At 34.1% G+C, this 11,328-nt stretch overlaps 1 pseudogene; it reads left to right on the forward strand.

The window, feature by feature from the left end:
* The first annotated feature begins 3,597 nt into the window (after positions 1-3,597).
* LOC149250783 (large ribosomal subunit protein uL3-like) lies at positions 3,598-4,735 on the forward strand (annotated as a pseudogene).
* Positions 4,736-11,328: the final 6,593 nt, after the last annotated feature.

Below are 11,328 nucleotides of genomic sequence, written 5' to 3' on the forward strand. Positions count from 1 at the left end.
CCCTGCATGCAATCTCATTCACCTTGCACACTCCATGATTGTCCTGTTCATCGTTTATGAAACACCATTTTCTTGTGGTGTTCCTGGAAATGTCTTATCTCTGTGAATTCCATGCTATGAATATTACTTATCAAACTATTTGATGCAATATTTATATCCATTTTCTAATATGGGACACTTCAACCTTTTTCTTGTCTCATTCTCAAACAAAGATTTCCATTTCTTGAAAGTATCAAATACATCAGATTTATTTCGAATACAATAAATCTAGGGTTTTTGGTTGCATCATCAATAAAAGTAACATAATAATGAGAGCCATAAATAGATGATAACTGAGTAAGTCCCCATAAATTTGTATGCACAGGCTCTATTTTTTCGCTCTTATTTTCTTTCCCAACTCTGAGGAATTTGACTCTCTTTTGTTTTCCATAAACGCAATTCTCAAAAAATTCCAAATCAACATGCTTGAAACCTAGCAACAAATTTCTTGAGTGAAGAATCTGCATCCCCTTCTCACTCATGTGCTCGAGCCTATGATGCGAGAATGTTGTATCTTCTCTTTCAGTGGTTAAATAATTAACAAAATTAGAAATACCATTGCATAAATACAATGCACCAACCTTTTCTCCTTTTTCCAATACCAGAGCTGCTTTATTGACCTTCCAAGTTTTATCTATAAAATTAGTTAGACTATCTGAATGAAATTATATTTTTATTCAAATCTAGAACATGCCTTGCCTCCTTCAATAGCCATTGGTTTCCATTGTTTTGTTTTATGAAAAATTTATCCATTCTAATGATTTTACAGGGTTTATCATCACCCAAATGAACTTGTCCAAAATCTACTTTAACATAATCATGAAAATGTTTCCTATAAGGTGTGGCATAGAATGCAGCCCTTGAATCTACCACCCAAGCATAAATAATATTTTATAACGAAAGAATAAAATAATCTTGCAACACATCATCTATCACATTAGATTCATGATTTTTTTCATGTTGCGTATCTCCTTCTTTTCCCTTCCAAGGCTTACGATCCTTCTTCAGGTGTCCTTTCTTCTTGCATTTCTAGCACACTATCCCCGATCTGGACTTGGATCTACCTTTCCTTGACTTACTGTGATATCCTAGGCTCTTTTCTCTTTCCATTTTTCTTCCCCTAGCCTCTGCAGTAAAAGCATTACTTGATGTCTCACTAGAGCTTTTCCATTGCATTACCTCACTAAGGATTGCATAAAAAACATCATCAAACTTTAAATTACTAGATCCAGAGACAAAGATAATAATTCCCATAGCTAAACCATTTTAACTTTCTCGCAATGAGCACAAAAATAAGAGAGCCTTAACTTCATCAAAATTTACCTGTACAGAACATAATTCACTGGTAAACATATTAAATTCATTTTAATGATCAGCAACATATCCACATTTTGACATATTCATATTAAATAAATGCTTCATAAGAAATACCTCATTTGAGGCCCAGGGTTTTTCATATAGTTTAGCGAATGTTTACATTAAAACTTCCATTGTCATTTCCTTTGAAATATTAAAGGCTATCGATGCTAATAGGCACAACCGTATTGTTCCAAGAGCCTTTTCGTTGAGAATATTTGATTCAGTGTATGTCATACTCGTCAGCTTCTTTGTCTTTCTCCTCAATGGTAGGCACATATCTTTCTGACACAGATAATATTCCATCTACACCTTCCACAGTTAGTAGTTTTGGTTGTTAAATTTCTCGACCCTAAACCTACCATCTTTTGCCATTGCTCCCACTCGAATGAGGAATCCTTCTCTCTTGCGAGTTTATCATCCAAATAGACCTTCGGCCTTGATACCAGTTGGTAGAAAATTATATATTACAGAGCAATGGAACACATAAAATATTTCAGAAAAATAAACACAGAAAACAAATAAAACTAGAGAGACACAGATATACGTGGTTCACCCAAATTGGGCTACATCCATAGAGAAACATCGAATCCTTACTTTTATATTATCCAGAAAAATGAAGAGATAAAACCTGTAGAAAATATTCTATAATTTCCTCTTCACTCTCACACAATCTCCTCTCTCTTTCTCGTTCAGAATACACATATACTTAGCTGCAATAAAATTCCCTCATATATAGCGTGGGGTTGCCTTCTAGGGAAAAAAAACCTAAATTAAGCATAACTTCTACCGTGAGATCATGCACTTAATGAATAGGGCATATTGACTACAAAATTACAATATTTTACAAGGAAAATTTACATTTATTTTTATCTTTGGGGGTGTTTCCCCCAAACCCCCGTTAGGGGGGGCTCATAAAAATTGTCATCGCCCCACTAGAACCCCCTATCATTGATGAAATGGGCGTCGTTGCTTCCCCATTACAAGATGGGGTCCAATGCGACGAAACCTATGAATAAAGAAGATAATCAAGCTCCACACCCAACAATTATTTAACTAGGAATTCTAGTCACTAGTTCATTATTCGTTGAGAGTTAGTTTTCCCTCAAATCATTAGTATAATTATGTGAAAATTTCAGACTATTTTAATTGGTGACAATCATCATCATTGGGCTTTAACTTACTATTTTGTTGCTTGGTGTAATTCCCTCACACTTCCTTTGTTTCAGCTATTCATGGTATGTTGGCTATGGTATACTCATCCAGGTAATTTCAGTAAACTATATTACGACACTAAAATAATTTTGATGGTTTGCTGACTACTGTAGACATCGTTTTAGTGATCTCCTACTTATAAATTTTCTTAAATATTTAATGTGAATCTCATACATATTCTTGTGGGATTTACTGTTGTGGAAAAATCTTGTGCTTTGTTTCCCAAGCTAATAATCAGTGCACCATTGTGTATTGTTGGCGTCAAATACAAAGGAATATGCATGGTCACTCATGAAAAACCATTCATATTTTAATCTATGGATATAAATTTGTAAATTATCACAATTATCTGTGATGTGACAACAGATTTTGGGAGCTGCAAATTTGCAAATAGAGGCCTATTTATCTAGTTGGCATTGTAAGCACTCAAATCTTGAACCAAAATTGGAAGGTAGATTTCTCAGGAAATTGCCACGCGAAATTAGAGAGCATTGGGGTTGGTACTTAGCATTGGTCTTGGCTTTCCATAGTAAGAAAAACAAGCCTTGAAAATAATAGCAGAACATTTCTTTACAATAGGTAGGTCTGGTAGTTTCCAAATATGAGATGACCAAACATGTCTCTAGTAAATTGGTTCTATGCAAAATTCTAGAATTTCTATAAGGAACTAATACACATGAGGGTTATTTAAGACATTTGTTTAAGACAAAATACATTTTTCGTCTTAAACCTTTTTGAAAAATACACGTCGTCATATTATTTAATATTAATTTATATTCCATTTAATTTAAGACATATTTTAAAACAAAATAACATTTCATCTAAAACATTCCCCCAAAGGACACTGACTCATGGGTATCATATTAGTCATAGGAAGTTATAGCATCCTAGGCATGGCTCTTTGCTCTTTCTCCATCACAAGAGGAAACGTGAAAGTCATTCCCCCTCAATGATCCATCGTAGCCTTGCAAGGTGATGAACTTCTTGGGCTGGAAGCCTAGCATGACCCACATTTTCTGAGAGGTTGAGAAGCCTAGATCCAAGCGTTGGAAGAAGGATATATGTGAGTCCATAACAATAACAGATATCCTACCATTGGCGATCGTGGGTGTGGTCAGTATTATAAAAACTGTTAAAGGGCTTCGAACCTTAACATAATTGGGGTCAGGCCTGTGAAACCATAACAATAATTGAGACCTTACGAATGTTGACTATGGACGTGGTCGATTATATAATGACTCCCATAGGTATTTGAATTGTTAACAAAATTTGGGATGAACACCTTAACAAGGAGGTGTGAAGTTGGTTTTACAAGAACTTGTATAGGTCCAAGAAAAAAGATTTCACTAGATATGCCAAAAAGTACGACTCTGAGAAGGGTAAGAAGGAAATCTAGGGCAAGGTTGAGAAAATTAAGAAGTATGCTACCATCATCATGGTTCTAGAACACACCAAGGTTAAGAAGATGAAAGGATTGACACATGAAAAGGCTCACCTAATTGAAATCCAAGTAAATGGGGGAACAATTCCCCAGAAGGTATATTTTGCATATAACTTCTTTGAAAAATAGGTTCCGATTGATTTTATTTTTGAAAAATATGAAATTATTTATGTTTTTAGTGTAACTAAGGGAAAAGGGTATACAGGTGTTGTAACCAGGTGGGGTGTTAAAATATTGCCTCATAAAACTCACAGGGATTTGTGAAAGATTGCTTGTGTTGGTACTTGGCATTCAGCTAGGGTTTCCTTTACTATCTCCAAGGTTGGTCAGAATGGGTACCATTATTGTATTGAGATGACTAATAATATCTACAAGAGTGGCAAGAAAGATCAAGAATCTCACAATGCAATGACTGAATTTGATAGGAATGAAAAGGATATAACACCAATAGGTGGGTTTCCTCACTACGGTATTGTAAAAGATGATTACATTATGATCAGAGGATGTTGTATGGGCACCAAGAAGTGGGTTGTTACTTCATGACAATCATTACTAAAATAGATCTAGCATATTTCCTTGGAGGAAATAAAGTTGAAATTCATTGATATATCCTATAAGTTTGGAAATGGGCCACTCTAGACAATCTACGAAAAGGCCAAGAGTTTTGGTATATTAAAGGCTTAGGTATGTTAATTTCATCAAAACCCCCAAAATCGAATTGAAATAGTTGTTCATTCATTTATTCTCTACCTTGCAAAGTGTTTCGTCTTCAAACCTCTTATAACAAAAATGGTAAAGGGAATTTAATGGCGATGGAGCTTGTGCTTAGTCTTCCCTGCCATTTCCATCTTGGTGAGTTTCTCGGGGTTTTAACACCTTCCATCATATATAGGTTTTGGCATGATGGTAGGGTCATATGGAGAGAAAGACATGGGCGAGCTGAGTGGAGCCATGACATTAACTGTAGCTTGTAGAGACAAGGGCTTCTTGATAGGTACCAGTCCCTTTAATTCTTGCAGTGTAGCAAGACCATTTAGTATGGCCAAAGCTTAGCATGGTAAGTTCGATTAATATCAAACACTATAATAGACCATGTATGTTGTTATGAAATTTCGGATATCTGAAGGCAAAGGATGTGCTATGTCTTTTGGATTCGTCAATACCAGAATTTTTAAGCATAATTTGGGTGATGAAATGGAGAAATTTAGTCTACTTTTAGTTGCTTATTTTAAAGAATGATGCAGAGTGTGTGAACGTTTTGGATGCCTTTGTTTGAAATGAAACATGAGAGGATTTTTTTTCGATTTGCGCTTTCATTTTTATCGAAATTGATTTAGAAATTGGGATTGATGAGTCATAACTTGGGAAAAGAGGAAAAATTGGATTTTATTTTGTCAAATTGACATTCCGTACGTTCTATACATATGAATAGAAACAAATATTGTAGAAAAAATAATAAATTAGAGAGGGAAAAGCTTTCTAAAGAATTGTTATCTTAATGTTAGCTAGACAAAACAGTATGTCAATGAAAATGTAGGAAAATTAAAGGAGCCAAGAGCTTTTTAGTGTCATTCTTTATTTTTATGTGATAACTTGTTGAACTAGGGTTTTATATACTTATCTTTGCTTACGAAAGAGAGCCAATGAACTCTAGTGATCTTGCGGCTTTTTGGGATCCTAAGGTCTTGATGTTTCTTACCTTTAAATCCATTGAAGGTATCCTTCTATCTGGTTTCATCAGGGGCTCGAAGTACAAATTTAATATTCTTAATACATATGCACCATATTCTTCCAAAAGATACTTCTAGGATGAATTGGAATCCTGCGGCCTATTAAATATGGGATCCCTTGTTTTGGCAGGGTATGTGAATCTCACCATTGAAGATAATGGGGTTTGGGGGGATCATTATAGACTGGACCCATTGGCATAAAACTTCAATGATCTTTTTGGTAGGAAACTTGGTGGATATTTTTCCGACTCCCTTTATTCTGACCTAGAGAAATGGTTGGGATAGCTTCATAGGAATTGCTAAGAGACTTGATTGTTTCATGCTTCACAAAAACGTGGTGGAGTTCTTAGGGTCTGTGAAATCATGGGTTATTCCATCCAAAATTTCGAACCCTTTCCATATCATAATCGAGTTCTAGGCATATGGGGATTGGGGTGGTCTCTCGTTCAAATTTAATCACCACTGATAAAATTTCCACAATTTGATTCATTAATGTGTAATTTTCGGGCACTTGGATCAGACCCTTGATCACGTCTTCTTTGGAAATTATTGGGATTAGGGTGAGGACTCTTAAATTTTTTATCAATAACTAGATTTTGACTAAAAAGAGGAAGTATATTGATGAAATTTATAAATATTGCTAAGATTAACTTAAGATGTGCATCAATAAAGCTAGCTAATTTTCATATCAATGCATTAAGAGGAATCATCAATTACTAGTTGTGGATTTAGAAAAGAGGAAGAATGAGATTTTTCAATTACATGAGGAGGAGTGGAGACTGAAAATTCATGCTCTCTAGGTGTTGGGAGGAAATGAATACAAAATTCTTTCATAATTATGCAATGAAGCACCGAAGGGAGAACTCCATCTGGGAAATTTTGCATATTAATGGTAATTTCATATCTACTCTTCCTGACATCTAGACTGAGGTAATGATATATTTTTGCAATCAATATAGGGCTTCAGTGGAGGTGGATATTGTGCAACAGATCGGGGTCGTTTATTCATATCTGACTATGTTCGATGGAAACAAAAATACTATGCTATTTCAACCCATTACAATGGAAAAATTACAGGATACGATGAAACCATTTGCTAGTGATAAAATCCTTGGTCCTAATGGCTAGCCCATTGAATTATTTTTACACTTTTAAGATATTATGGGCACTGATAGATTAGCAGTTGCAGAATAATCTCAAAAGATTGGTTATATCCCTAGTGATATTAATTCTACTTTCATTACATTAATTCCTAAGGTTTCACGCACATCAAATTACTACAAGCCTATCTCTCTTTGCAATACCTTATAGAAAATTATTTTCAAAATCATTGCTAATAGGTTGAAACCTACACTACTAGATGGTATCACCCAGGAACAATTTGGGTTTCTTCGTCAAAGACAAATTCAATATGTGGTTTCTATTACACAGGAGACTGTACATACTATCAAATATAAGAATCTTGAGGTGATTATTATGAAGTTGGACCTACAAAAATATTTTGATTGTGTAGATTGGACCTTTCTTCAGTTGGTCCTACAAAAAATTGGCATTTCATTTCAAGTTTCAAAATGTATCATGGCATGTCTATCTACTGTAAATTTTTTCGAATTGGTTAACATGCTTCTTACTAAATTCTTTTCTGCCTCTAAGGGTCTTTGACAAGGATGTGCCTTATCACCCCTTCTTTTCATTCTTGTTATTGAGGGACTTAATAGATTTCTCTTGTAGGCACATATGGATGGGTCAGTGACATGTGTCTTTATTACCAAACAAGTTAGGGTTACTCATCTTATTCTTGTCGATGATGTGTTACTATTTTGTAGATTATCTGTTCTATAATGGAGACACATTTATGGTATTATTTACCTCTTTGGATTAGCCTTTGGACTCCTTATGAATGTACTAAACCTCATTGTATTTATGCTTACCTAGATGATGCATTGGTACTGGAGACCTATTATATTTTTGGTGTTATCTGCACTGCATTGGATGCAGGTTTTAAATATCTTGGATTTATGCTCAAACCTAATTGTTATGGAATTAAGGACTAGAGTTGTCTTATAGATAAATTCCATTGTAAAGTTTTATCATGGGCACACAGGTGCCTCTCCCTAAGACACATTTAGTCTCTAGTTTGAGCGTTCCTTTAGAGAATCTCTATATACTCGCTTCATCTTTTTTGTCTGCCTAAGAATATCATTATATGGATCTACTCCATCATCTCCAAATCTATTTGTGGTGGTAACTATGATAAGCACAAATATCATTTGCCCATCATGGTGGTTCTAACTCAGAGGAAATAGGAAGGAGGATGGGCATTCTTCATCTTGAGCATATGAGTTAGTCATTACTTATGAAATGTCTTTGGCGGGCTCTAAATGGAGATGGTATCTAACATTATGTGGGGAATTTGGAAAACCCAAAATTCACTTATCATTGAGAACAATTTTCCTATTATCTGAGATAGGTGTATTTACATCATGACATATTAGAGGGAATCAAATTTTGGCGAGGGTGTGCCTACTACCAGAGATGTTGCACATAGGGAGGGTGAAAGGAGGTTTTGTTTCTCTCTCGAGGTTTTTTCGTTTGTACTCTTAAATATTTTTTATGAAGACTAAGTTTTTTATGATCGGGTATCATAATGTATTTGAATTTTGAACCATTTTTTATCTCTTTCCCAGGTGATGTAGCTCCTAGAGAGAAATATTGTTTGATGGGATTAGTGCCCAGGAATCTAAATTTTCTTTTAATAGGTTTCGTTAGGAAGCAAGAGTTTCATTCCAATGATTTTTGAAGTAAAGTGTTATTCTCTATAACCAGTAGGCTATGCCTTGAATATCTAAAAAATCAAACCTTAAAGAGTGATAGATGAAGGTATAAGGAGGGCTATCTTGCTCAGCATTTATGAATTCAAGAAATTAGAACTCAAGAAAAACCATTTTAAGGAATAACAAAAATATTTTCCACCTTAGAAGAAACACACCTAAGGTGTCATTCAGGCATACAAGAATTGTATTATTTTCATCAAGAACTTAATAAGGCCCAAAGCATTCTTCAACATTGTGTAGATTGAAACAAACTATACTTTGTAATATCTCTTTTCCCTACCATTCTTAAAATTGAAAAAAGAGGAAAAATAATTTAAACATACAAAAAATGGGTCTGTTGAACTAAAAATGTGGTATAGAAAGGCATGATGTCCTAGTAAAAATTTTAGTTCCATCTAGCATATATAAAGAAGAAAATAGTTTACTAGTCATAATTTCCAAATTGATGGTTATCTATTTTTGTCTTAAAAAATGTGGGCATCCATCCGTAATTATGTTTAAGACTAGTTTCTTCTTCTTTTCATTATCTTAAAATTTAATTTTTAAGCTGGCAGCGATTTGTATATTTTCCATTTCAGCCTAACAAATGTTTAAACTCTCTTAACATTCCAAAGAACCATAAAAACCTAAGCTATGATGTTGAGATTAATGATTCTTTGACATAATTTTTAGTTGTGGTGTTTACTTTTCTTACAAAACTTTATTAGTTATTTTTTAATTGTGAAATTTTGTTCAAACCTTCTGATGTTTCTTAGTTGTGTGTTTGGGAGAAATAATTTGCAATAGAAGTAGACATTTTCCACATTTAATTTGATACAATAACAAGTGCTTCACCATATGAGCTGTATCATACTTGGTGTTTCTACTTTTTTTAGGTCGTTACATGGGACTCAGCTTTGATAAGGTTTGAGAAGGCCAAGCATGCTTTGGATCATAGTTTGAGGAGTGTTGAGTATATAGTGCCACAAATATTAGGGAAATAGATGGGTAGCTAACATCCCACATTTTTAAAATTTTTTGCTTTTAACATTATACATGCCTCCATGCAATTATTCACTGTGGAATTGAGTATTCAAGAAAATGGAGAAGTCATATAATTTTTCCTTTTTTTATGGTTGTGTATGAGGAAGTGAGCATCTATTATATTTGAATAAAAAAATGTATTTTTTAGTTGTGTTTGACTTGAGATTATCCAATAGAATTGAACCAAGGGGACCTAGTTTTAATTTGAGTGGTTGGTTATAGCATGAATAAATGTGAGCCCTTGAGGCATGACCTTATATCTAAAATGGATGATATTATTGTGTTCCACTTGCAACTATTTGTACAAATATTCTACTGTAGTGGATGTGGTTTGAATTTTTGATCCCAGTTTGAACCTTGTCAAAGGCCTGATCAATGGTCTAGTTGTGAAAAATATTATGTGACTAGTAAGACATCTATTTATGATAATATGAAGTCAAATTTTGTGATCAAGGGAGCTTATTCATGCTACACTACTGCTCAAAGGACTTTAATCATTTTTCTACCCTACTGTAGCCTGTGAAAAATGAGGGTGCTACCTAAAATTAGTGATCCGCTGCAAACACCTCAAAACTCCATCAATACATTTTTTATTCCCTTTTGCTTAGTTATCAAGCAAAATATTGAAGCATCAAAATTCCAACATTTATAGGTTGGATTTTCTCTCACTGATGGGATGAACAAGAGTTTGAGCACCCGCAAATTAGTCGTAGCTTCAAAGTTCAAACACATGTAGGTGTTGACATAAGCTAGTGAGAGGCTTTGTCCATCCATGATTGCATAGGAATGTAATAATTATTTCCCATTAAATTTGAAAATTTTCCTTTTCTACCACCTCGGAGCACATAATGTTGTTATGTTTTGTCCCTCATGAAATATTGGCTCCATGAGATAGTAAATCATGTCATTTTGGGAGGACTATATTAGGGAATGTGAGTGATAGGAACACATATCAACCAAATGGGGATTATATCTTGTTGTCTTGGGCACCTAATTTCTTTTGAAAATTTGCATCCATGCCTCTATCAATCCATGTTGTGTCATTAGCTATTGCATTAATTATATAACATCCAGTGGAAAATTTCCAACCTAATGGTTGTTGAGACTATGTATTCACTGTTTTTAGAGAGCTAGAAGCTTCTTGAAAAAAATTGTCATGAATAACATATTTTCCAAGTAACACCTACATACCAAGGCTATTTCTTTTGGTAGATAGTTATGTCCTTACCTTCAAGAATTTAGAACCAATTTCCTTCATGTTGAAGGCATTACTCCAATCTAAGTCTATTTTAAGCATACATATTTCACTAGCCAAGATCATGACAAGGCAATCCAATATGTAAATAGTGGATATTTGAAACTTCAAAACTGTCATTTCACTAGGATACTAACATTGTTTTAGATTGTATGAAAACTAAATTCCTTGAATGCCACAGAATTGGTAGCACCTGCCTCTTGCAATCCTCAAGAAAAAAACTTGATATGGAATCAAACCTTGTGATATTTTCCATACACATATTCTTATATTGAGGTTGAGAAAAGACTTAATTCTTAATGAACTTTAAAATGTTTATCCCACTGTTTCATAAGAATGCTGAGAAATAGATACTAGTATCACTTGTAGTGGTTCTATATTAAACTCAACCTTTAGGTCTATAGTGCCATCATTTTTATCCTTTACAGATGCAGA

The sequence above is a fragment of the Pinus tabuliformis genome, chromosome 7 (genome assembly GCF_031772625.1).
Source record: "Pinus tabuliformis cultivar Carrire ecotype Pingquan chromosome 7, CPIR1, whole genome shotgun sequence".
Classification (NCBI taxonomy): domain Eukaryota; kingdom Viridiplantae; phylum Streptophyta; class Pinopsida; order Pinales; family Pinaceae; genus Pinus; species Pinus tabuliformis.